This window comes from Mercenaria mercenaria, chromosome 15 (genome assembly GCF_021730395.1).
Source record: "Mercenaria mercenaria strain notata chromosome 15, MADL_Memer_1, whole genome shotgun sequence".
Classification (NCBI taxonomy): Eukaryota; Metazoa; Mollusca; class Bivalvia; order Venerida; family Veneridae; genus Mercenaria; species Mercenaria mercenaria.
This window is the reverse complement of record NC_069375.1, coordinates 11,347,246-11,372,430: the sequence shown is the minus strand read 5'-3', so window position 1 is coordinate 11,372,430 and position 25,185 is coordinate 11,347,246. Positions and strand designations below refer to the sequence as shown.

Below are 25,185 nucleotides of genomic sequence, written 5' to 3'. Positions count from 1 at the left end.
ATTTGTTTACCAAAATCCCATCAGCCAATCAAGCTACAGAAGTCGCTGGAGGTTACCTGTCGTACTTTTTTGAAGTTCGCAGGGGACCAGTCTATCGCTGGAGGTGTGTTATGACGTAAAAGAATCAGGGGTTTTTTTTTTAAAGTCTTGTTAATACTGTTATGAAATATGTTAAATCAATCAAAAACAAACATGTTTCATAAGCTATATTATGAGAGTAAATTTATTTGTGCCTAAAACCCTTGAAGCACATCCTGATAATTTATTATAGTATAAATATATATATATAAACATTTCGTCTTATGAACAGGATTAAATAGTATCGAATAAAAACACTGTTGGCAAAAGTTAAAAGATAGGTGAAATATTAAACTTAAAAAAAAAAACACATAAAGATACCCTTTATCTGTTTTATAAGTCTTATTATATACATTTTGTACATGCCTATCTCTGATCAATCAATATTTTACAATACTTTGTAATTATATATATAGCTTCTGATCAAACAATGTAGATAAAGTAACAAACTATTAGACCAGAGTTCTTTTTTTATTACTTAGATTACAGAGTAAAAAACTTTGGCCTTGCAATATGTTTTTCCAATATTTGCATTTTAAAAATAACTGAGTCCTGTTCTATAGGATTTTTTCATTTGATATTTTGTGGATTTAACAAAAGCAATGGTAAGTGCAATGAATTTCTAATAAAAATCGCTCACCAGAGTAATATGAGCCACATATTTAAAATGGCAAACTGATGCTAAAATATTAGAAAGTAGTCAGTAGGTCATATTCATGGTCACTGAAAGTCAGTTTAAAGATCGGTGTGCAAAACTGTCATCCAAATTTCAAGGCTGTATGTTGAAAGTAGGTCAGTAGGTCAAGGTCACAGTCAGGTGACCCCCGAATCACTTGGGGTCATCAGGTAATTAAAATTAAACAGTCTAGGAAATATGATCTGATAATGTTTGAAGTATTTATTCCTATATAACTCATATAACAAGTGACCCCCAGGGCGGGCTTCTTTTCACCCCAGGGAAATAATTTGAATGATCTTGTTAGACATCCACTAGGCTATGCTACATACCAAATATCAAAGGCCTAGGCCTTGAGCTTACAGACATGAAGATTTTTTTTCTATATAAGTCTATGTTAAATTTGGGACTCCCAGGGCAGGGCCTCTTTCACCATAGGGGCATAATTTGAACAGTTTTGGTAGAGGACCACAAGGCAATGCAACATACCAAATATCAAAAGCCTAGGCCTTGCAGTTTCAGGCAAGAAGATTTTTAAAGTTTTTTCCTATTATAAGTCCAAGTAAAGCTTGGGACCCCCAGGGCAGGGCCTCTTTTCACCCCAGGGGCACAATTTGAACAATCTTCATAGAGGACCATTAGATAATGTCACATGCCAAATATCTAGGCTCTATGCCTTGCGGTTTTGAATAAGAAGATTTTAAAAGTTTTTCCTTTTGGTTGCCATGGCAACCAGAGTTCTGCATGGAAACTTCAAGTCATTACCTTATATAGTACCAAAGTTACATCCAGAAAATGAAGTTTGTTAAAAAAATTTAAGTGTAAAAGGGGCATAATTTGGTCAAAAATACAAATCAGAGTTATAGAGATTGTTACCACACATGCAGATGATGGAGATAAAGATACATTTTAAGTTTCAAGTCTTTATCTTACATTGCATTAAACTAATATCCAGAAAGCAAAGATTGCAAAAAATATAAGTACAAAAGGGGCATAATTCTGTCAAAAATACAATTTGAGTTATGGGGTATGTAAACACACATGCAGATGATGATTATAAACAAATATCTTTAATTCCAAGTCATTATCTTTTAAAGTACCAGAGATATGTCTATTTATAAAGCTTTCGAAAAAATTTAACATGAAAATAATTCCAAGTATAACTCCTTGGTGACCTTGACCTTGGGTATAATGGGCCCAGCCCCTGCATATACTATGTTTGTATGCTGGACAACCCTTACAGAAGAAAAAGGCCTGCTGTGTACTCTTGCTGTGTACATACAGCGTATATGATGCGTACATGATGTGTACTGAAATCAAGGGCTTTAGATAGTACGCAGGATATACACCGCACATACACCGATAGTACGTTTGTAGTACACTTTTGACATGCAAATGAGCTCTGCCGCGTACTACTTGCTGCGTACATGCTGTGGACTACATAGTACACAGGATGTACGCTGGAGGAATTTAGTATGCGGGAAATAGTACGCAGCATGTACGCGGCACATACACTTTTCACATGCAAATGAGCCTGCGGTGTACTACCCCTGCGGCGTACATGCTGTGTACTCCTGCGGCGTACATGCTGTGTACTCCTGTGGCGTACATGCTGTGTACTCCTGCGGCGTACATTCTGTGTACTCCTGGCCCGAGTCCTGCGGCGTACATGCTGTGTACTCCTGCTGCATACATGCTGTGTACTCTTGTGGCGAAACTGCTGTGATAATGTAAATTCCTTACCCCACCAACTTTCTTATGCAAATGCTGATCATTTGGACAGAAAAAAACAGAAAAAAGATAAGAGACATGCATCAATAAGTATTTACCCTTACCAAAATAATGTAGATTGATGTTATCAAATAAATTAGTATGCTTTTCTTCATCCACTTTTCAATGAAATAAATCAATTTTTGTAGCATGTAATTTGGTAAACATCTGAAGAAAATGGCGTAACTGCATCAAGGGGAAACAACTTTAATGCAACTAAATATAAGTGTTATAAATTTCGAAGTATCTGCGGTGTACATGCAGTGAACTATTTTCTTGTACAAGTCCCTCCTGCGTACATGCAGTGTACTCCTTAAATTTTCAGAGTCTGTGCTGCGTACTTGAAGTGTACTAGTGATCTCCTGCGTACATGCTGTGTACTCGTCGAAATAGTACGCGGCATGTACGCGGCATGCGGTGTATGTAAAATGTACTCCTCTGGCGTACTACTGTGTTCGCGGCATATACACAGCAAATACGCCGCATGTACGCCACAGAGGCTTGCTTCTGTAAGGGAATGTTTATGAGAATTTACAGTAAGGTATAAGCGAAAGTAACAAAGTTATGACAGAAAAACAAAGGTTACCGAAAAACTTCAACCTCAAAAATAACCTAAGTATAAGACCTTGGTGACCTTGACCTTAGATAAAATGGGCCCAGTCCCTGTACATATTTTGTTTGCATACTAGACAATGTTTATGTGAAGTTACAGTAAAATATAAGCAATAGTAAAAAGGATATGACAGAAAAACAAAGGTTGCCGAAAAACTTTAACCTTAAAAATAACCTATGTATAAAAACTTAATGACCTTGACCTTGGGTATAATGGGCTCAGCCTCTACACATATATTATTTGTATACTGGACAATGTTTATGTGAAGTTACAATAAGATATAAGCAATAGTAAAAAAGATATGACAGAAAAACAAAGGTTGCCGAAAAACTTTAACCTTAAAAATAACCTATGCATAAAAGCTTGGTGACCTTGACCTTGGGTATAATGGGCTCAGCCTCTACACATACATTGTTTGTATACTGGACAACTGGACAATGTTTATGTGAAGATACAGTAAGCTATAAGCAATAGTAACAAAGATATGACAGAAAAACAAAGGTTGCCGAAAAACTTTAACCAAGAAGGGTCACGCCAACGCCGACGCCGGGGTGAGTAGTATAGCCCTATTCTCCGAATAGTGGAGCTAAAAACCTTATTGTGCTGTCTTGATGTATATTTTGGTTGGTATTTATAAAAAAGCAGAAAATTATGAAAATGTTGAAAAATCGCTGGCAGTTTCAGCAACAGTGAAAACAATTTTTCACAAAAACAAGCCTGGTGACCTATTGTTTTTATTTGTTCATTGTTTTCAAATTTTCCCATCATATATGTGAATTTTAAAAAAAATCTATGAAAGGAAAAAAGCTATAGAAATTCTCTTTAAAAAGTCCAATTATGACGTAACTAACTAGAACGAATATCTGTATAGAATTTATATCCGAACACTATTCTAATAATGACTAATGTCGTAAAAGATATCTGTTTTTGGCAATGGAATTATATACCCGATAAGTGCTAATAGATAATATGTCAATTATTTTCAAAATCAATAATCTATTTTATTTACTCACTGATTTAATAAAAAATAATTGGTGACACATGAAAAACTTCCGACAAACGTAAAGAAGTTGTGACGTATTATTGTGCAATGTGGAAGGTCACCTTTACGGTAAATTCTGCAAAATCATTTAAGTTCAATTTGTACATAACACAGATCACAAAAGAGTAAGTATCAGTTTGTTTCTTGAAGAACAGATACAGCTTACCATAAAAAATCTGTCAGAGCATTGTTTACACACTGATAAAAGATCAAATTTGAAAGTGAAAAATGGCAGAAGTCTAAATGTCAGGTACAGGTGGCAAGAAATATTATATGGAGTTAATGGTTTAAAGTATACATGAAGGTTTCACCCAGTAAATTACCGGTTCTCGACAGTGTAGCTTTAAAACCACTTCAAGCATTCAGACTTTCCCTGAGCCTTATCATAAAAAGCAATGTCAATTCTTTATTGCCTCTATCAGTGATCCGAAGCTCACAATTACGAGCTGGGTCCTGCAAAAAGTTATGTCACTATAAATGGGCTTTTGTAGTTTTATTCGAGGTATTGTTTAAAACGCCACAGTATATAAACGAACTGAACCCCAACCGGATCTTGCGAGCAGATTTCAATGTCAGCCATTTTGCGTTGAGACAGTTGAGTTAAAAATTCGTGTTCATGAGGATACTGTTGAATGATAAGTAAATCAATCTGTATGTATATTGTAGCCAACAAACTTTACTGTTGACCTATGATAAGCAACATTATCATTTTCAGCATTAAGACAATAAAATTCACGAAACTCGCCGCAGGCTAGAACGAGATCAGCACTACACACGAAAGAAAATAGGGTTTGATCAAGTTTAAATTGGTTGAACATGGAGTTTTGAGTTTGTACTGCTGCAATTAATTAATAACAAAAGGTATTATGGCTATTTGTTATATGAATGAACGATTTTGAACACAAAAACAAGATTTAAAGCCAGGGTGTAAAAAAGGCCTACTGTACGTTTCTTGTCGGTGAATCTGAACCTCACTTGCGAGTTTACGCAATCTATCTGTACCATGTCTTGGGAGTATTTTCAAAGATTCTGTACGTTTACAATGCAAGAGCATCACTGTTAGTTTATGATTTTACGATCCGAACCTCAACAGTTTATAGGCCGAAAACGGGATAATTCTATGGGGCTAAAAAGGTCCATTGACCTCGCAGATAAGTGTAAAGTTGCGTGGGCAGTGTTGCATATTTCATTACTGCCCTTGAAGAAACTGAATAAAACCGAGTCTGCTATTTTCTGTATATCGTTTGATGTCTTTGCTTTCGAAAGATCTACATTTATTTGGAATTCAACCTGTAGTAGTACTGGACACTTGCATCAAACCTTGAGCCAATATTTTTTTGTCAAACAAGAGGATATATTTCAGCAAAATTTCTTGACAGACTTATGGACCGTGGCGGTATGAAAATTTCTACTGACCCTAAAGACATATGGGTATTTTTAAGCAAATGCCTGCAGTAGTGTTAAATATATGAACCCGCAAGCAAACCTCGGATAAATATTTTATAACTGCAAAAGGGGGGAGGGGGAGGGGGGTGTAATTCAGTAAATAAGCCTGACAGTTATGTGTCTTGATGGTATGATACTGTCCATCATTTCAATGAATTACCTTCAGCAGTACTGAAGACATGAATTGGCACGCAAAACTTTAACCAGCATTTCTATGTAGAAAGGGGATCAGTCAATCAAATGCTGGCCAGAGTTATGGGCCTTGATGGCAAGATACTGTTGACCCCGAAAACATGTGCCAAGTTTTAATCAAATACCTTCAGTTTTCTTGGAGATATAAAGTTTCATGCAAAACATTAAGCAAAGCATTACGCCGATGTCAACACCAACGACGATGCATGAACACATGAGTAGAATAGCTCAGACCGTATTCGTAGTATCGTTGAGCTAAAATACAAAAGAAAAATAGTTGCAAATGCAGAGGAGACATGTTAGTAGCAGTTATCATATCATATCAAGACATAATTTCTCTTTCCATAATCAATTACCAGCTTCATGTAAATGTTTTCATTTCCAGGTAAGGATGCGTTTAGGCAATAACCAGTCATTCTATTTGCAGCTAAATGCTTAACATTACATATAGTACATAACGTACCAGAAAACAACTTAAGATGTGTCATATAATTGTTGTGGACATAGTAACTTCACATTCGGTACGATAAAAGACAAAAAGTGGATATAAAGGCAATGGAAATCCCCCTACGTGACTCGCAAGATATGGTTCTGTGAACTCACAAGTGAGGTACAGATCATTAGATTGATATTAGACATTTGCGAATTAAGTCTACGTGGACTGTGGACACCTAAGAAGATAGATTTTTCAAAGGGACTGTCTCAACATAATTTGATTATATTATGCGCGGTAGGAAATTGAGTTTATAACGGCAATACGTTTGGGTTATTATATCATCACTATGCGGTAGGGGATATAAATTCGGATGTGCCTGTTTTTATCCCGACTTTTCGAAGAAAAAGTAGAGCTATTGCACTCGCTCCGGCGTCGGCGTCGCCGTTGGTTAAAGTTTTTGATAAAGTCAAATGTCTTTGGTAGTATCAAAGCTATTGACTTGAAACTTATAATAGTTATTTACTATCAAAGTCTACACCAGGAGAAATAATCCCCATAACTCTGGTTTGAATTTTGAAAAAATATGCCCCTTTTCAACTTAGAATTTCTGGTTAAAGTTTTTGATAAAGTCAAATATCTCTGTTACTATCAAAGCTATTGACTTGAAACCTAAAATAGTTATTTACTATTGAAGTCTACACCAGGAAAAAAAAACAATCTTCATTACTCTGATTTGAATTTTGACAGAATTATGCCCCTTTTTAATTTAGAATTTTTTGTTAAAGTTTTTGATAAAGTCAAATATCTCTGTTACTATCAAAGCTATTGAATTGAAACTTAAAAAAGTTATTTACTATCGAAGTCTACACCAGGAAAAATAATCCCCATAACTCTGATTTGAATTTTGACAGAGTTATGCTCCTTTTTAACTTAGAATTTTTGGTTAAAATTTTTGATAAAGACAAATATCTCTGTTACTTTCAAAGCTATTGACTTGAAACCGAGCGCGCTGTCTTACGGACAGCTCTTGTTCCGTGTTTTTGTCCATCAGAGAGAAGTTATGCTACACATTTCGCAAAAAGTTTTAAAGTGAGCCATGCGCTTTGCACGTCGTCATAATCTCGTGAACATTTGTGCCAAGTTTCTTTAAAGTCCTTCAAGCAGTTCAAGAGTTACACATCGCACACGAAACAAAGTTATATGACCTTTGACCCCACCCCTAAGTGTGACATTGACCTGTTTCGATGTGGACATTTGTGCAATGTTTCTTTAAAATCCCTCAAACAGATCAAGTACAGAGCAGACACGAAACAAAGTCATATGACCTTGACACCTAAGTGTGACCTTGACCTTAAAGCGAGCCACCTGATACAGGCGCTCTGCACTTCGTCTTGATGTGGATAACATTTGTCAAGTTTGTTTAAAATACTTTAAGGGGTTCACGAGTTACAGAGCGGAGTCGACAAGAAATTGGTAACGGACAGACTGACACACAGACAGACAGAAAGCCAGATGAACACCTGTGGTATCCCATAATACGTTCCCTCTGGCATATAATAACATCAAAGGAATGGAGACGCAAGCTATTACGTTTTCCACAGTTTTCACAATGATTTACCTACTGACCTAAATTTTGATCCCAGCTGACCCAGTTTAGATTTTTTCATGTCGGACGACGACGACGATGGAATACGGATACATTGCGATTAGACTAGCTCATCTTTTCAACTTTGATGCAGATGCGCAACTTATAATATTAAAGAACATTTCAGGAATGTGTTATGATGCTAGATCAAATACTTTTTGCGATATGTATAACAAAATATTTCTCTGGTGAACAGACGGACGGAAAGACAAATCCAAATCTTATCCTGTTCCGTGACATAATAAGCCAGACCTTACCATCATTATAGGAATGTTTTCCTACCAAACATAAATTAAAATTATCATGTTGAGATGGTCCCCTTGAAAAATCGATCGTCTTAGCTGTTCACAGTCCACGTAGACTTAATTCGCAAATGTCTATTTGCAAGACGGGTTCAGTATTCAAACAGTCGCCTTGTTTACTTTCCATAATTTTCTACATTACGAACATGTCCTTGTAGGTATATTTCGCCGGTTTAGTGAGGAAATACATTTAAACAACACCTCAAACACAAGTATTGGTACAGATAAAAGATTTTATGCATAAAATTCCTTGTGTAATCAGCACGTGTTGAAATAAATGAAACACGTTGAGAAGAGTACGACGTTTAAACGGCAATTATAGGACGAAAGCTGTTAAAGGTTGTATTTATCCTGAAAGATACAGTATTTCTTGATATGATACAATCGTATACATACCGCCTCAGCATCATTGCAACAAGCTGTTCATAATTATTAAGATAGTTCCACCTATTTTCGTCAATTGGATCCAGAAATCTGCTCACAAGATCCGGTTGGGGTTCAGTTTGTTTATATACTGTGTTTATTGCACTTAAATGGTGTGTCCAATAGCTAACGATACTCGTTTATTGCATGAAAATTGCTTTTCCAATGACCAAGTTATTTCAAATTGAAATACATGCAGTCATATACAATGACTAATCTTACTTGTCACATTGTAATATGGACGAGAAGACTGAAATCCGTAGCTATATTAAATGCCACATTAGGCTTGATAAAGATTCAAAGCAGATATTTGATGAAATTGTGTGGTATATATGGACCTCAGGCCATTTCAATGGGCACAGTTTTTAGGTGGGTTACAACTTTTAAAGCTGGGAAGTTATCTGTCGAAGATGATACCCGTTCTGGTAGGACTAAAACCTTTGTTACCTAGGCAAACTTTGCTGCTATAAAAGCTGTGGCTGAAAAAGATGCACGATTGTTAGTGAAAGATATACCCGGTGGTATTGGCATATCAGAAGGCAGTTTGTAAACAATTCTGAAAAAGCGTTTGGATCTGAGAAAGGTTTGCACTAGGTGGTACCTCATTTGCTCACTGAGGAGCAAAAGAAACAATGCCTTAAATGTGCCCAGGAACTTTTCAAAACATACAAAGGCTGTGATAGTGGGGTTATTTCTAACTAGCTAACAGGTGACAAAACCTGGGTGCACATGTTTGAGCCACAGAAAAGGACTGATAATAAGCAATGGAAGTGAAAAGATCAGAAACGCCCATGTACGTATTGCCAAGACAGCCATAAGTTTGAAAACAAGGGCTCCGCCAAGCAGGGCAATATACGCAAAAAGGGTTACATCAGAGGATGGGAGCAAACTTGAAAGAACTTGACTGTTGAAGCTCAAAGGACAGGAACAACAAAGGCAAGAAATTTAAAAAAATCTAAGTCCATAAAAAAATCCTTACTAGGTACAGGTATGTCAAAATACCCCTAAAAATTGAAGATATCATCCATGTTGTACCACAGAAATGTGGTTTTGGTTTTTCCCTACGGCCAGTAATAAAAAAGTTTCAAAATAAGCTATTTATAGAAACATAAAAGGGAAGTAATTCAAATTTTTTTTATTGTAAGTGAACAAAAAAGGAATCTGCCAAGTAAAAACGAGCACTGCAATGCAGAGCAATATACACAAAGCAAAGACCTTTGACTCCTAAGTGTGACCTTGACCTTGAAGCGAGTCATCCGAAACAGCGCTCTGCACATCGTCTCGGTGTGTTGAACATTTGTGCCAAGTTTCTTTGAAATCCTTCAAGCAGCTGAAGAGTTACAGAGCGGACACGGAACAATCTGATATGACCTTTGACCCCTAAGTGTGACCTTGACCTTGAAGTGGACATCTAAAGCATGCGCTCTGCACCTCGTCTTGGTGTGGTGAACATTTGTGTCAAGTACCTTTAAAATCCTTTACGGGGTTCAAGAGTTACAGAGCGGACACAAATTTGCTAACAGACAGACAGACAGACAGACACCAGGGTATAACATAATACGTCCCTTCCGACGTATAAAAAAGATGTTATACGCAATTTTCTTCAATTCTAGTGGGCCAGTCGTTAAAGTGCCTTGTCCATCTGGTTATACAGTCACTGGATGATTCTACAAGAACACTGTACTGAAGAAAGTTAAAAAGTTTTGCAATAAGAAACATCCAAGCAAAGGATGGTCAGGAGGACATCTTATACACAACAATGCCTCTCTCAAAAGTGCGAGGATGTGGAGTCTTTTTTGGCTTCTGAAAAGGTGAAAGTTGTAAACCATCCACCTCATTCACTTGACCTGGGTCCCTGTGACTTTTTTTTCAGCGTGCTGTATTAAGCACAATTTTATGACCTCGTATGACCTTATGCCGCCTGAATAATGTACCAATCGGATTGCTTGGTAAGGTATTCTCGGTATTTTCAGCCATAATGAGAGATTTTGTAAAAGTGGCGTTGATTGGAGGAAAGGCTGAAAATGCTTCACTCTGAGTCATGTGTGACACTGAGTGAAATGACAACGCGTTCGTCATCTATAACCTCTATAAGCACAGCACCATCGTTGTATCTGATACAAACTTGCAAGATATCTTTTACAAAAATAGATCTTGAATCCCATGATGAATCTGTCAAATCCAGTCATAGGTTCCGGAGTTACGGCTCCTAACTGACCCCTGAAAGAGCTAAAATTTTGTTAATTTTTACCATGTGAACACTATAGAAGTGACATTTTACATTTAATTTTAACCACACTTACAAACAACTGAAGTCACCATAAGATCTTGGTTCCTTTCTAAAACTGGCTAGATTCCATATTGGGTTCTAGATTTTCATTTAGGCTTAGTGATTTGATACAAACTTGCACAGAATGTTTATCTTGATGATCTCTAGGCCAAGTTTGCAACTGGGTCATATGGGGTCAAAATCTAGGTCACCTGGTCAAATCACTTGAAAAGCTTGTTAACCTCCTAGAGGCCACATTTATGACTCTATCTTCATGACACTTGGTCAGAATGTTTATCTTGATGATTCCTACGGGGTCGAAAACTAAGTCACCTGGTCAAATCAAAGGAAAAGATTGTTAACACTCTTGAGGCCACATTTTTTACCCTATCTTCATGAAACTTGGTAAGAATGTTTATCTTGATGATTCCTACGGGGTCGAAAACTAGGTCACCTGGTCAAATCAGAGGAAAAGATTGTTAACACTCTTGAGGCCTAATTCGAAACTGGGTCATGTGAGGTTCAAACTAGGTCACCCGCTCAAATCAAAGGAAAAGCTTGTTAACACTCTAGAGGCCATTCTTATGACCCTATCTTCATGAAACTTGGTAAGAATGTTTATCTTGACGATTCATAGGCCATGTTGGAAACTGGGTCATGTGAGGCCAAAAACTAGGTCATTGCTTAAATTAAAAGAAAAGATTGTAAACATTTTATGACCCTATCTTAAAACTTGGTCAGAGTGTTTATCTTGATTGACTCCTAGGCCAAGTTTGAAACTATAGGTCATGGACAAAGGGGCAGTATCAGTTAAGTGGAACAGCAAGAGCCATGTCATAAATTTTAACAGCTTTTTACCACTAAATTTTACTTACACACTAAACAGATTTAAAAGTTATAGCTTTAAACTCTTTTATGTTACTAAATGTAACTTTAAAGATAAAAAGTTTAATTCAAGTCTCATTATATCAATTTCTGTTTTAGATACTGGTCTGACATTTGTAAAATATAAATTTTGTTCCCAAACATTCTTCAAATTTAAGGTACTGATAATCCTAAAATATCATGTTTAAATATGACATTACAATGAATGCAATAAGCTTGTCTTTTTGTTAGGGAAAAGATAATCAACTACCTGGACAACCTTAATCTTTCCCAACTTAGGCAAGAAATCTACCATTATGGATTCATTTTGTTTTATCTAGATGATGTTTTCCTTCTAGAATGCCAAACAAATTGTCATTTGAGGACTTCATGAAGCCATTTGATGATTCTATGACATGCTCAGCCTGTGACAGTGTCTTCAAAGATCCTGTTCAATCAAATCACCATACGTACTGTACAACATGTGCATGGCGAAACAAACGGTAAAATTGTTGTTTCTTTGATTTCTATTAAATTTAAGAAAAATATTACCATTCATAATTTATCTATTATGCAGTATTATAAGAACACTACGAACCGCAGCAGAAACTTTTAACATTTTCAAATATCTTAATCAGTTTCATATGCGTATGACAGGTGGTGTACAGGCACGAGGCCTAAATCACAACAACAATTTCGGCTTGATTTTTTTGATAAATTGCAAGAAAAGACAAGAGATGTCCAATGACAGCACAGTTGATTACCATATTTTGTCTAAGTTTTGGGACATGAAAAAGTAACTGACAAAGTTTTATGAAGATCAAGTAAATAAGAGCTTATTGCACAAGGAATAGAAATTGTTTGGTCACTGTACACAAAATTTCTACTGTTCTTGGTCAATGTGACCTTAAGCTTTGACCTACTGACCTCAAATCAATAGGGGTCATATGCTGGTCATGATCAACCTCACTATTAAGTTTTGTGATCATAGGCAAAAGCATTCTCCAATTATCATCCGGAAATGCTTTAACTGTTCCGGGTCAATGTGACCTTAACCTTTACCCTACTGACCTCAAAATCAATAGGGGTCATCTGCTGGCCATGACCATCCTTCCTATAAACTTTCATGATCCTAGGCCCAAGCATTCTTGAGTTATCATCTGAAAACTGTTTTACTGTTCCGGGTCACTGTGACCTTGACCTTTGACCTACTGACATCAAAATCAATAGGGGATATCTGCTAGTCATGACCAACTTCCCAAACGACTTTCATGATCCTAGGCCCAAGCATTCTTGAGTTATCATCCAGAAACCATTTTAATTGTTCTGGGTCACCTTGACCTTTTACCTACCGACAGACCGACCAACATCTGCAAAACAATATACACCTTATAAAAGTTTGGCCTCTACAGTGTTAACAAGTTATTTAATATAATTTGACCTACTGACCTAGTTTTCTACTAAAAATATTATAGAGTTTCAAAACTGACCCAGATTTCAAAGAAACAAATATTCTGACAAAGTTTAATAAAGCTGAGATAAACAAGTGAATGAAGTATTGCCATGCAATACAAAGTCCCCTACTGGAAGGCACCTAATTTTCTCTACTGCAGTATAACATAATGAACTGATATCTGTCAATGTTGTATAAACAATATTGTACTATATATACAATATGCTATAACAAAACACTTGGATTAAAATTTATATATATAAAAACCTATAGTTGTTTTCATATTGAATTTTTTTGGCTGATTATAAAAATGTTATCATGTAAGTTATTTATAGTAACAACAAAGGGAAATTAATCTTCCACAAGAAACTCTTTACCAGGTAGAGATAGGTCAAAATACACCTAAAAATTGGATGTAACATGCATGCTGTACCACAGAAAAGTGGTCTCGATTTTTCTCTACCGCCAGTAATAAAAAAGTTACAATAAAATCTATTTATAGTAACAACAAAGGGACCTAATTCTAAAAACAAGGGTGCCTCATGGTGGTGAACATTTGGTCCAAGTTACATCAAAATCCCTCCATGCATGAAGAAGAAATGTTCCGTACAAAGTCATTCTTGAATTTGACCTTTGACCTCTAAATATGACCTTGACCTTAGACCTAGGGACCTGGTTCTTGCACATGACATGTTGTCTCATCCAGGGGAATATTTGTGCCAACTGATATCTAAATCCTGCTTTGCATGACAAAGTTATAGACCGGACAGGAAAAAAATCCTCTTGACCCTTTGATCTCAAAGTGTGACCTTGACCTTTAAGCTAGGGTACTGGGTGTTGCGCATGACACGTCGTCTCATCATGGGAAACATTTATGCCAAGTAATATTGTAATCCCTTGATGGATGACAGAGTTCTGGATCGGACAGGGAAAAAACCTTATTGACCTTTGACCCCCAATTGTGACCTTGACCTTTGAGCTAGGGGTCCGGGATTTGCGCACGACACGTCATCTCATCATGGGGAACACTTGTGCTAAGTGATATTAAAATTCCTTAATGAATGTCAGAGTTATGGACCGGACACGAAACAGACCCTGTTCATGCTATGTTAACATTTGACTGCTAAGTGTGACCTTGACCTTTGAGCTAGGGGTTTGAAAGTTGTGCATGACACATCGTCTTATTATGAGGTACATTTGTGCCAAGTAATATTAAAATCCCTTCATAGATGGGAGAGTTATGGACCGGACAGGAAAAAAGCCTTGTTGACCTTTGACCTCCAATTGTGACCTTGACCTTTAAGCTAGGTGTCTAGGTTTTGCGCATGACACGTCGTCTTCTCATGGGGAACATTTGTGCCAAGTAATATTAAAATCTCTCCATGGATGGGAGAGTTATGGACCGGACAGGAAAAAAGCCCTGTTGACCTTTGACCTCCAACTGTGACCTTGACCTTTGAGCTAGGGGTCCGGGTTTTGCGCATGACACGTCGTCTCATCATGGGGAACATTTATGCCAAGTAATATTAAAATCCCTTCATGGATGGGAGAGTTATGGACCGGACAGGAAAAAAGCCCTGTTGACCTTTGACCTCAAATTGTGACCTTGACCTTTGAGCTAGGGGTCCGGGTTTTGCGCATGACACGTCGTCTCATCATGGGGAACATTTGTGCCAAGTAATATTAAAATCCCTTCATGGATGACAGAGTTATGGACCGGACACGAAATTGCGGACGGACGGACGGACGGACGGACGGACGGACGGAATGACGGAAAAGCGCATTCCTATAGTCCCCGAAACTGGTTTTCAACCAGTAGGGGACTAAAAAAACAAGGGGCCAAAGATGGCCCTAGGTCGCTCACCTGAGAAACACACTATAACAGTGTAAACATGTTTGACCTAGTGATTTCATGGAAAAAAATATTCTGACCAATCTCATTAAGATTGGACCAAAAATGTGGTCTCTTAAGGTATTAGGCCACTAAAAGTAATGTTTACAAAATGGCTTTTGCTTGGTATATTCTGAAAGGTAACCGTGTTTTGCACTATTTTGCAATTTTTTTAAAAACTTTTACCGTGCCGTTTTTGATAAATTTTGTATAACTTATGGTATCTCCTTTAGCTCAAGTAGAGACAAATTTCAAAGTGATAGATACTATCCAAAACGTTTGCAGAGAACCTATTTTACCATTTATTTTAATAAAAGAAACATCAAATTATTAGTAAACAATTATAAAACACAAAATAACAAGAGCTGTCTCCATAGGATGACACATGCCCCCGATGGCACTTTGAATGAATAGTTATGGCCGATGTTAGAGTTTAGGACCTTTGACCTATGGAGCTGGGTCTTACGCGCAACATCTCGTCTTACTGTGTCACACATTCATGCATAGTTATTTTAAAATCCATGCATGAATGACAAAGATATGGACCGGACATGCCCATCAATGCACTATCATAAAAAATGACCTTTAACGTCTAAGTGTGACCTTGACCTTTGAGCTACGGACCTGGGTCTTGTGTGTGACACGTCGTCTTACTGTGGTACACATTCATGCCAAGTTATTTGAAAATCCATCCATCGATGACAAAGATACGGACCGGACACGCCCATTAATGCGCTATCCTTTAACGTCTAAGTGTGACCTTGACCTTTGAGCTACAGACCTGGGTCTTGTGCACGACACGTCGTCTTACTGTGGTACACATTCATGCCAAGTTATTTGAAAATCCATCCATCGATGACAAAGATATGGGCTGGACACGCCCATCAATGCACTATCCTTTAACGTCTAAGTGTGACCTTGACCTTTGAGCTACGGACCTGGGTCTTGCGCGCAACAAGTCGTCTTACTGTGGTACACATTTATGCCAAGTTATTTGAAAATCCATCCATCGATGACAAAGATATGGACCGGACACACCCATCAATGCACTATCCTTTAATGTCTAAGTGTGACCTTGACCTTTGAGCTACGGACCTGGGTCTTGCGCGCGACACGTCGTCTTACTGTGGTACACATTCATGCCAAGTTATTTGAAAATCCATCCATCGATGACAAAGATATGGACCGGACACGCCAATCAATGCACTATCCTTTAATGTCTAAGTGTGACCTTGACCTTTGAACTACAGACCTGGGTCTTGCGAGCGACACGTCGTCTTACTGTGGTACACATTCATGCCAAGTTATTTGAAAATCCATCCATCGATGACAAAGATATGGACCGGACACGAAAATTGCGGACAGACCGACAGACAGACGGTTCAAAAACTATATGCCTCCCTTCGGGGGCATAAAAATGTCAATATCATTTTTTTCTATGGTGTCTCAAGTAAACAGATTTAATGAGACAGAATTCATACTTCAACACTGAAAAAATAAGGTCGAATGCTGTGTTTCTGTTTTGAATTTTGCTTACTCAATTAAAAATAATCTTAGGGCAGACACAAAACCTACCTAAATTTCTTCCACAATATATAATCTAAGAGTGAAAGCAAAATAGAGAACTTTCACCACGTGTAACTTAATATTTTTAAAGATGTGTAACTCTACCCCTTCTGTTGAAGTAGTAAATTCACTTTGAATACAATGAAATCGCTTATAAGATGCTTTTTTTCCATTTTTGTACAAGAAATCAATAATAAGGTCTTGAAAGAAGTAAAAACTTACTAGAAACAAAAGGGTCATGATGACCCTGGATCGCTCACCAGAGTAATATGAGCTACATGTTTCAAATGTCAAACTGATGATTTTTAGAATTTTTTTGGAAGATTTTCTGATGTACAATCAAGTAACCCCTGGGGCGGGGCCAAGTTTCCCCCTGGGGGTCATAAATGGAACAAAGTGTGTAGAAGTCTACTAGGCAATGTAACATATCAAATATCTAAGATCTAGGCTTTCTGGTTTATTTTTAGCAAATTTATGAAGATTTCCCTAAATACAATCAAGTAACCCCTGGAGCTGGGTAAATTTGACCCTGGGGGGTCCAGATTTGAAATTTTTTTTGTAGAAGTCTACTAGGCAATGCTACACGTCAAATATCTAAGATCTAGGCCTTCTGGTTTATTTTTAGAAAATTTTTGAAGATTTTCCTATGTAAAATCAAGTGACCCCGTGGGGCGGGGTCAATTTGACCCCAGGGGTCATGATTTGAATTTTTTTTGCAGAAGTCTACTAGGCAATGCTACACGTCAAATATCTAAGATCTAGGCCTTTTGGTTTATTTTTAGAAATTTTTTGAAGATTTTCCTATGTAAAATCAAGTGACCCCTGGGACGGGTCACCCCGTGGGTCATGATTTGAACAGATTTTGTAGAGGTCCACTAGGCAATGCTACACGTGAAATATCTAAGCTGTAGGCCTTCTGGTTTATTTTTAGAAAAATTTTGAAGATTTTCCTATGTAAAATCAAGTGACCCCTGGGCCGGGGTCAATTTTGACCCCGGGGGTAATGATTTGAACAAATTTTGTAGAGGTCCATTAGGCAATGCTACATGTGAAATATCAAAGCTGTAGGCCTTCTGCTTTATTTTTCAGAAAAAATTTGAAGATTTTCCTATGTAAAATCAAGTGACCCCTGGGGTGGGGTCAATTTTTACCCCGGGGTCATGATTTGAACAAATTTTGTAGAGGTCCACTAGGCAATGCTACATGTGAAATATCTAAGCTCTAGGCCTTTTGGATTATTTTTAGAAAATTTTTGAAGATTTTCCTATGTAAAATCAAGTGACCCCTGGGGCGGAGTCAATTTTTACCCCGGGGTCATGATCTGAACAAATTTTGTAGAGGTCGACTAGGCAATGCTACACGTGAAATATCTAAGCTCTAGGCCTTTTGGATTATTTTTAGAAAATTTTTGAAGATTTTCCTATGTAAAATCAAGTGACCCCTGGGGCGGGGTCAATTTTGACCCCAGGGTCATGATTTGAACAACTTTAGTAGAGGTCCATTAGGCAATGCTACATGTGAAATATCTAAGCTCTAGGGCTTCTGCTTTTTGAGAAGAAGATTTTTTAAGATTTTCCTATGTAAAATCAAGTGACCCCTGGGGCGGGGTCAATTTTGACCCCGGGGTCATGATTTGAACAAATTTGGTAGAGGTCCACTAGGCAATGCTTCACACCAAATATCTAAGCTCTAGGGCTTCTGGTTTTTGAGAAGAAGATTTTTAAAGTTTTTCCTTTCGGTTGCCATGGCAACCAAAGTTCTGCATGGAATTCAATTCTTTGAACAATTTTTGTAGAGCTTCACCCAAGGAACATTCCTGTGAAGTTTGGATGAAATTGGCTTAGTGGTTTATGAGGAGATGTTGTTTAAAGGAAAGTGTGGATGGACAGACGGACGCCGGACGGATGAGCGATCACAATAGCTCACTCCGAGCACTTTGTGCTCTGGTGAGCTAAAAAGGAAAATAAGGAAAAAAAAATTTGGTCCCAGTAGGGCCTGAACCTACGCCCCCCTAAGAATAGCAGTAAAAGTAGGTTTATGGTAGCAATTGAATACTCTTCAAAAAGGAGATTCTCTATTAGTGATCTAATACCTTAAGTGTAAACAAGTATTTTCTTCAATTTGACCTGTGCAGATCTTCAGGAGCAAAAATAATGTCAACAAGGAGCTGTGTTCAATAAACGCTTGATGCCCCCGGTGGCATCCTTGTCGATACAAAGCAACCTAAGTCCAAAACAAGGTCAAGTTCAAGGTCAAGGTCAAACTGAGGTCAGGTTATGTCTGAAGATGAGGAATGGTCACAGGTTACATCTGCATTAGTATCAAGTCATTCTAGTAAGAGGTATTGATGCTAGACAAAATGATCCCATTTGGTTAACCTCTTACGGACAGACAGACGAACGAACGAACGGACAGGACAATCAGTAGATGCCGGGGGCATAAAAATAAGCCTCTATCGTATATGTAAGATTTTCTTTGATTTGACCTTGTGACCTAGTTTTTGACCCCAGATGACCCATTTTCAAACTTGGCCTAGATTTGATCAAGGTAATCATTCTGACAAAAATATCTGAAGATCAATTGAAAAATACAGCCTCTATCGCATACACAAGGTTTTCCTTTGATTTGACCTAGTGACCTAGTTTTTGACCCTAGATGACCCATTTTCAAACTTGGCCTAGATTTCATCAAGGTAATCATTCTGACAAAATTTCCTGAAGATCAGTTGAAAAATACTGCCTTTATCGCATACACAAGCTAAATGTTGACAGACAACAGACGCTAGACATCGAGCGATCACAAAAACTCGCCTGAGCATTGCTCAGATGAGCTATAAAGGTGGCCGTTAAAGTGTTAATGAGGTTTTCCTGTTAATTTACCTAGTGACCTGATTTTTTTATCGCAGATGACACAGTAATAAAAACTTATCAAAAGATTTAATTAGACTAAGTTTCTTTAAGATTGGGCTAAAACCATGACCTCTAAAGTGTTAACAGTCAAACTGCTGTTGCTGGATAATGATGTAGACAGGGTGATCACAATAGCTCACTTTGAAACAAACACAGAAATGTCTCATCCGTGAAAAGTTACTGACCAACATTGCACAATCACAATAGCTCACCTGACTACCTTGAGCTCAGGTAAGCTAAATGAGTTCTTTTAGAAACAAATTTCAAACAGAATTTAACGAAACTCCTACTTCCTTTCAACTATAATAATAAGTTACTTTAGTTATATAATCTATTATCTTCCAGATTGAATAAAACTTGCCAAAGATGCAAAGACGCCGGCATACCAGCAACCTTCCAATGTTTTAAACTAGTAAGTTCTGTTTTATCACTGAATATAAAATCTGTAAGCTGATCATTTAGAAGCACAGAATGTAACCATGAAAAACAATAGCAAACCTGGCTGAACTGAGTCCAAGAGGCAAAGAAACATGCAATATCTCTAATACCCACAAGCAGCAGCCCAAAAAGAATTCCATGATGCAGTCATATACTTTGACTCCATAATTCCAAAGAACCAAAATAATAGAACAGCACTGAGTTCAAGGGTGAAGAATCTTTTTATGGCCACCACATGGCACTTAAAGACTACTTTTGTGGTAGTTAATAAAATACATAAGAAGCTTCTTTGAGCACATAATGCAGCCAACCAAAACAATAGCATACCTGGCTGGACTGAATGTGTGTGGCAATCAGAAACATACATCTCTCAAGGCCTCAGCTGCAAGTTTAACTCTTCAGTTTTTTTGTACTGAGGTGCAAGACTTATAAAAGATGTATTTGCTATCACAAAATTAACAAGAACCCAATTAACAAGAACCCTTTTTAATATTGAAAACTGAATTTTTGGAAGTAGCAGGAATGAAAATATCTTCTAAGTGGTCTCCTTGTATGACAGAGTAATTTCAATATTGAAGGACTTATTTAAAACTATTATGATGAAAACCCTGACACAATTTTCTATGGGAATGAATGAGATGTGAAATAACAACACATTAAGCTGCTTCAATGGGTATTGTCTGAATTTGTTGATTTGGGTTTAATGGCGCATCAACACTGTACAGGTTGTATGGCACCAAACAGAACCTCATCTACATGTAAATTAAAATATGAGGCACAGACTCAAATCTTTTATACCATATGTAATCTGAGATACTGCAAAACCAAGTGGTTGCCTCTTATGATCATAATTTACCACAGTTCATATGTGTAGAAAGTAAAAGGTTTTAGCCTGAGTGGGTAAATATTCAAGAACATGCACAATGAACTGTGGTAAATTTGATGATAAACCATAGTATTACTGAAATATATCATAATTTTGATTATTCTTGATTTCATTAAAAATAGTCTCACCCATGCTGAGCAATGCATCATGATTGATGCAATAATGTCCTCTCACTAGTCTGATCATCAGTGCCGTAGCCAGACACAAATTTTAACCGAGACAATCTACGGGGGTGCTGGGGCATGCCCCCCACAGAATTGTTTTCCCCATGACGTCTCTGGTGTGTTCTGGGCACTCTCTAAAAATTGTTCTTTTACCCCTATTTATCTCAGGTACTTTCATATTTTTAGAAAAAAATACATTGATAACTTGTAAGGATAACTGGGGCTTTATCAAAATAAAATCAGAAAGCCATCAGTAAAGACATACAACAACATGTTATTTATCAGTTTACTAGTAGTTCATTAGTTTATAGCCCGAGAGGGGATAGGTACGGAGGTTGGGGGGGGTGGGGGGGGGGGGGGGAGGGGGAGGGGGCCCTGTCCATGTTGGGGTGTGGGGGTGGGCTCAGGGGGTCTCCCCTAGAAATTTTTGAAGTACCCTTCATTTTAGGGGGTCAGGGTCACTATTCCTTATAGATTTTAAAGTATGGGAGGGGGTAACCCCTCCCCTCCCCTCATTTTAATGGGTTCAAGGGGATACTTCCCAAAAATTTTGAAATATAGATACTACATTGTAGCTTATGGTGCACTGTTTGGTCTAAATTTCGAGGTACCTTAGGGGAACCCTCTAATTTTAGGGGAGTCAGGGGGCTCTGGCCCTGGAAAAATTTGAAATACAGGTATGTACTGTTTGGTCTAAATTTTGAGGTACTGTGGGAGTTTCCCCCTCATTTTAGTAGGGTCAGGGGCACTCTTCCTGGAAAATTTTGAAATACAGGTACGAAATGGTGGCCTATGGTGAACTGTTTGGTCTAAAGTTTGAGATACTTTAGGGGGAACCCTCTCAATTTAGGTGAGTCAGGGGGCTCTCTCCCTGGAAAAATTTGAAATACAGGTATGAAATGGTGGCCTCTGGTGCATTCTTTGGGTCAAAATTTTGAGGTATGGGAGGGAGTTTTCCCTGCATTTTAGTGGGGTCACGGGACTCTTTTCCTGGAAAATTTTGAAATATTGTTGTGAAGTAGTGGCCTCTTGTGCTTTTGGGCTTAAATCTGATGATAAAGATAATAGATAATTGGGTGCAATTGGTCACTTCTCAGTCAACTTGGTTTGGGTGGGGGGGCATGGGCCTCCTCGGCCCGGCCACTGAATCCGGACCTGGCAAGGCTATCAATATGACTGCTAGGATTTCTGCCTCACCTTGCCTCAATGATGTCATGAGGCAAATGATATTCTGATATATTCTTATGGTGTTAATATACTTTTTTGAACTTTTATAACTTAATTTTTCATCAGTGTGATAGGCCTACTTTTTTTTTTTTTTTTTTTTTTGGCTCCTCAATCGTTTTGCCTCAGTGTGGCTACGGCGCTTATCATCAGCAATATTGTTTAAACAGAATGTACAAAGCTTTATTTCCTTCTTTCAGTTTTTAACTGACATTAAACAAATCATGCCATTATTAGAAAATTGAACAAGAGCACCGCCTTGCGGGTGCAGACGCTCATCTGATTTTTTTTGTCTCTGTATAATAGAAATATTGTCCTACCCATGATTTTCTAAATCCAAAAAGGGCCACAGTTCTTGCAAAAAGCAGGATGGAGTTATGTTCCTTGCTGTACAGAGTCAACATATGATGGTAAACAACTTTTGCAAGTTTCAAAGCAATAGCTTTGATAGTTTAGGAATAAAGTTTACCTAAACATAAAACTGAACCAATAAATCTGATATTTTCTAAGTGCAAAAGGGGCCATAATTCTTGTAAAAAGCAGGACAGAGTTACATTTCTTGCTGTACAAGGTCAGCTTATGATGGTGAACAAGTGTTGCAAGTTTTAAAGCAATAGCTTTGATAGTTTAGGAGAAAAGTTTACCTAAACATAAAACTGAACCAATAAATCTGATATTTTCTAACTGCAAATGGGGCCATAATTCTTGTAAAAAGCAGGACAGAGTTACGTTTCTTGCTGTACAAGGTCAGCTTATGATGGTGAACAAGTGTTGCAAGTTTTAAAGCAATAGCTTTTATAGTTTAGGAGAAAAGCTGACCTAAACACAAAACTTAATCAAGAAATCTGATTTTCTAAGTCAAAAAGGGGCCATAATTCTTGCAAAAAGCAGGATGGAGTTAGGTTTCTTGCTGTACAGGGTAAGCTTATGATGGTGAACAAGACTTTTAGTGCTGCAAGTTTCAAAGCAATAGCTTTGATAGTTTAGGAGAAAAGTTCACCTAAACATAAAACTTAACCAAGAAATCTGATATTTTCTAAGTGCAAAAGGGGCCATAATTCTTGCAAAAAGCAGGATAGAGTTATGTTTCTTGCTGTACAGGGTTAGTTATTGATGGTGAACAAGTGTTGAAAGTTTCAAAGCAATAGCTTTGATAGTGTAGGAGAAATGCTGACCTTTACATAAAACTTAACCAGGCAACGCCAATGCCGACGCCAACCAAGTGATGACAATAACTCATCTTTTTTCTTTTTTAAAAATCAGATGAGCTAAAAATGCATAAAAGCAAGAGTGAGTAAAAGTATGCTGGAAAATATCCAACATCAGCATATGATAAGAAGTCTTGTCTTGATGTGTGCATGAAATTAGATAGGTATATCAACTCTAACAAAAGGGTTAATAAAGCCAGAGAAAGCCCTGAACTTCTTGTATAGCTTTTGTCAAGCAGTCAAACATTTCAATTCAAAATAAAGTTCTTCCAGTAATATCTTTGCTTTGTACAAGTGCTACATTTATGTTTTAATTAGTTGATAGTCTCACTTGTAACTATCAAACACATTTTTAAATTCTGAGTATTTCTTTATTAAAGGGAAGGTTCAAATTCGACAGAAAAACACAACAAAAGATTCCAAGTACAAGAGTGCAGTGTAAACTTTGCAGCAGACGTGCAACTTTTTCAACAATGAAGGTCTGTATCTATCATTTCTATAAATTGAAAGAAACAAAATATCTGACATCATATTATTTGAATACTGAAGTCAGTTTCAGAATATCATACTCTTATTTTTTGGTAGTGTTGTAATTCCAACGTTCTTAACACTTTGTTTGTTTAGATTTAAGAAACAAGAGGGCCATGAAGGCCCTGTATCGCTCACCTGACCTACTGACCTAAAGATCATCAAGATTAACATTCTAACTAAGTTTCATTATGATATGGTCATAAATATGGTCTCTAGAGTGTTAACTAGCTTTTCCTTTGATTTGACCTGGTGACCTAGTTTTTGACCTGACATGACCCAGATTCAAGCTTGACCTAAAGATTATAAAGGTTAACATTCTGACCAAGTTTCATGAAGATACAGTCATAAATGTGGCCTCTGAGTGTTAACAAGCTTTTCCTTTGATTTGACCCGGTGACCTAGTTTTTGACCCCACATAACCCAGATTCAAACTTGACCTAAAGATCATCAAGATTAACATTCTGACTAAGTTTCTTGAAAATAAAGTCATAAATGTGGCCTCTAGAGTGTAAACAAGCTTTTCCTTTGATTTGACCAAGTTACCTAGGTTTTGTTCCTACATGACCCAGATTCAAATTGGACCTAAAGATCATCAGGATTAACATTCTGACCACGTTTCATGAAGATGCAGTCATAAATGTGGCCTCTACAGTGTTAACAAGCTTTTCCTTTGATTTGACCTGGTGACCTAGTTTTTTGAAACCAGATGACCCAATATCATACTTGTCCAAGATTTTATTAAAGGTAACATTCTGACTAAGTTTCATTAAGATTGGACCAAAACTATGACCTCTAGAGTGTTAACAAGCTTTTCCTTTGGTTTGACCTGGTGACCTAGTTTTTGAACCCAGATGACCCAATATTAAACTTGTCCAAGATTTTATTGAGGGTAACATTCTGACCAAGTTCCATTAAGATTGGGCTAAAATTGTGACCTCTAGAGTGTTAACAGTCAAATTGTTGAAGACTGATGGACGACCGACGGACACAGGGCGATCACAAAAGCTCCCCTTGTGCACTTCGTGAGCTAAAAATATATCCGAAACAGTGATTTGTCATTGAATAAAATCATCGTTTGGAGTTCAGTTGTGAAGGAATTATATCTAAAGGTTGTAGCACCAAGTGATATAATAATACGCATCTGACTAACAAACAATGA

At 37.4% G+C, this 25,185-nt stretch overlaps 1 long non-coding RNA gene across 1 annotated transcript; it reads left to right on the top strand.

The window, feature by feature from the left end:
• The first annotated feature begins 561 nt into the window (after positions 1–561).
• LOC123560181 (uncharacterized) lies at positions 562–23,985 on the top strand. The gene is made up of 4 exons (XR_008367333.1): positions 562–683; positions 12,116–12,259; positions 19,921–19,987; positions 23,876–23,985. It is a non-coding gene; the product is annotated as an uncharacterized LOC123560181 (long non-coding RNA).
• Positions 23,986–25,185: the final 1,200 nt, after the last annotated feature.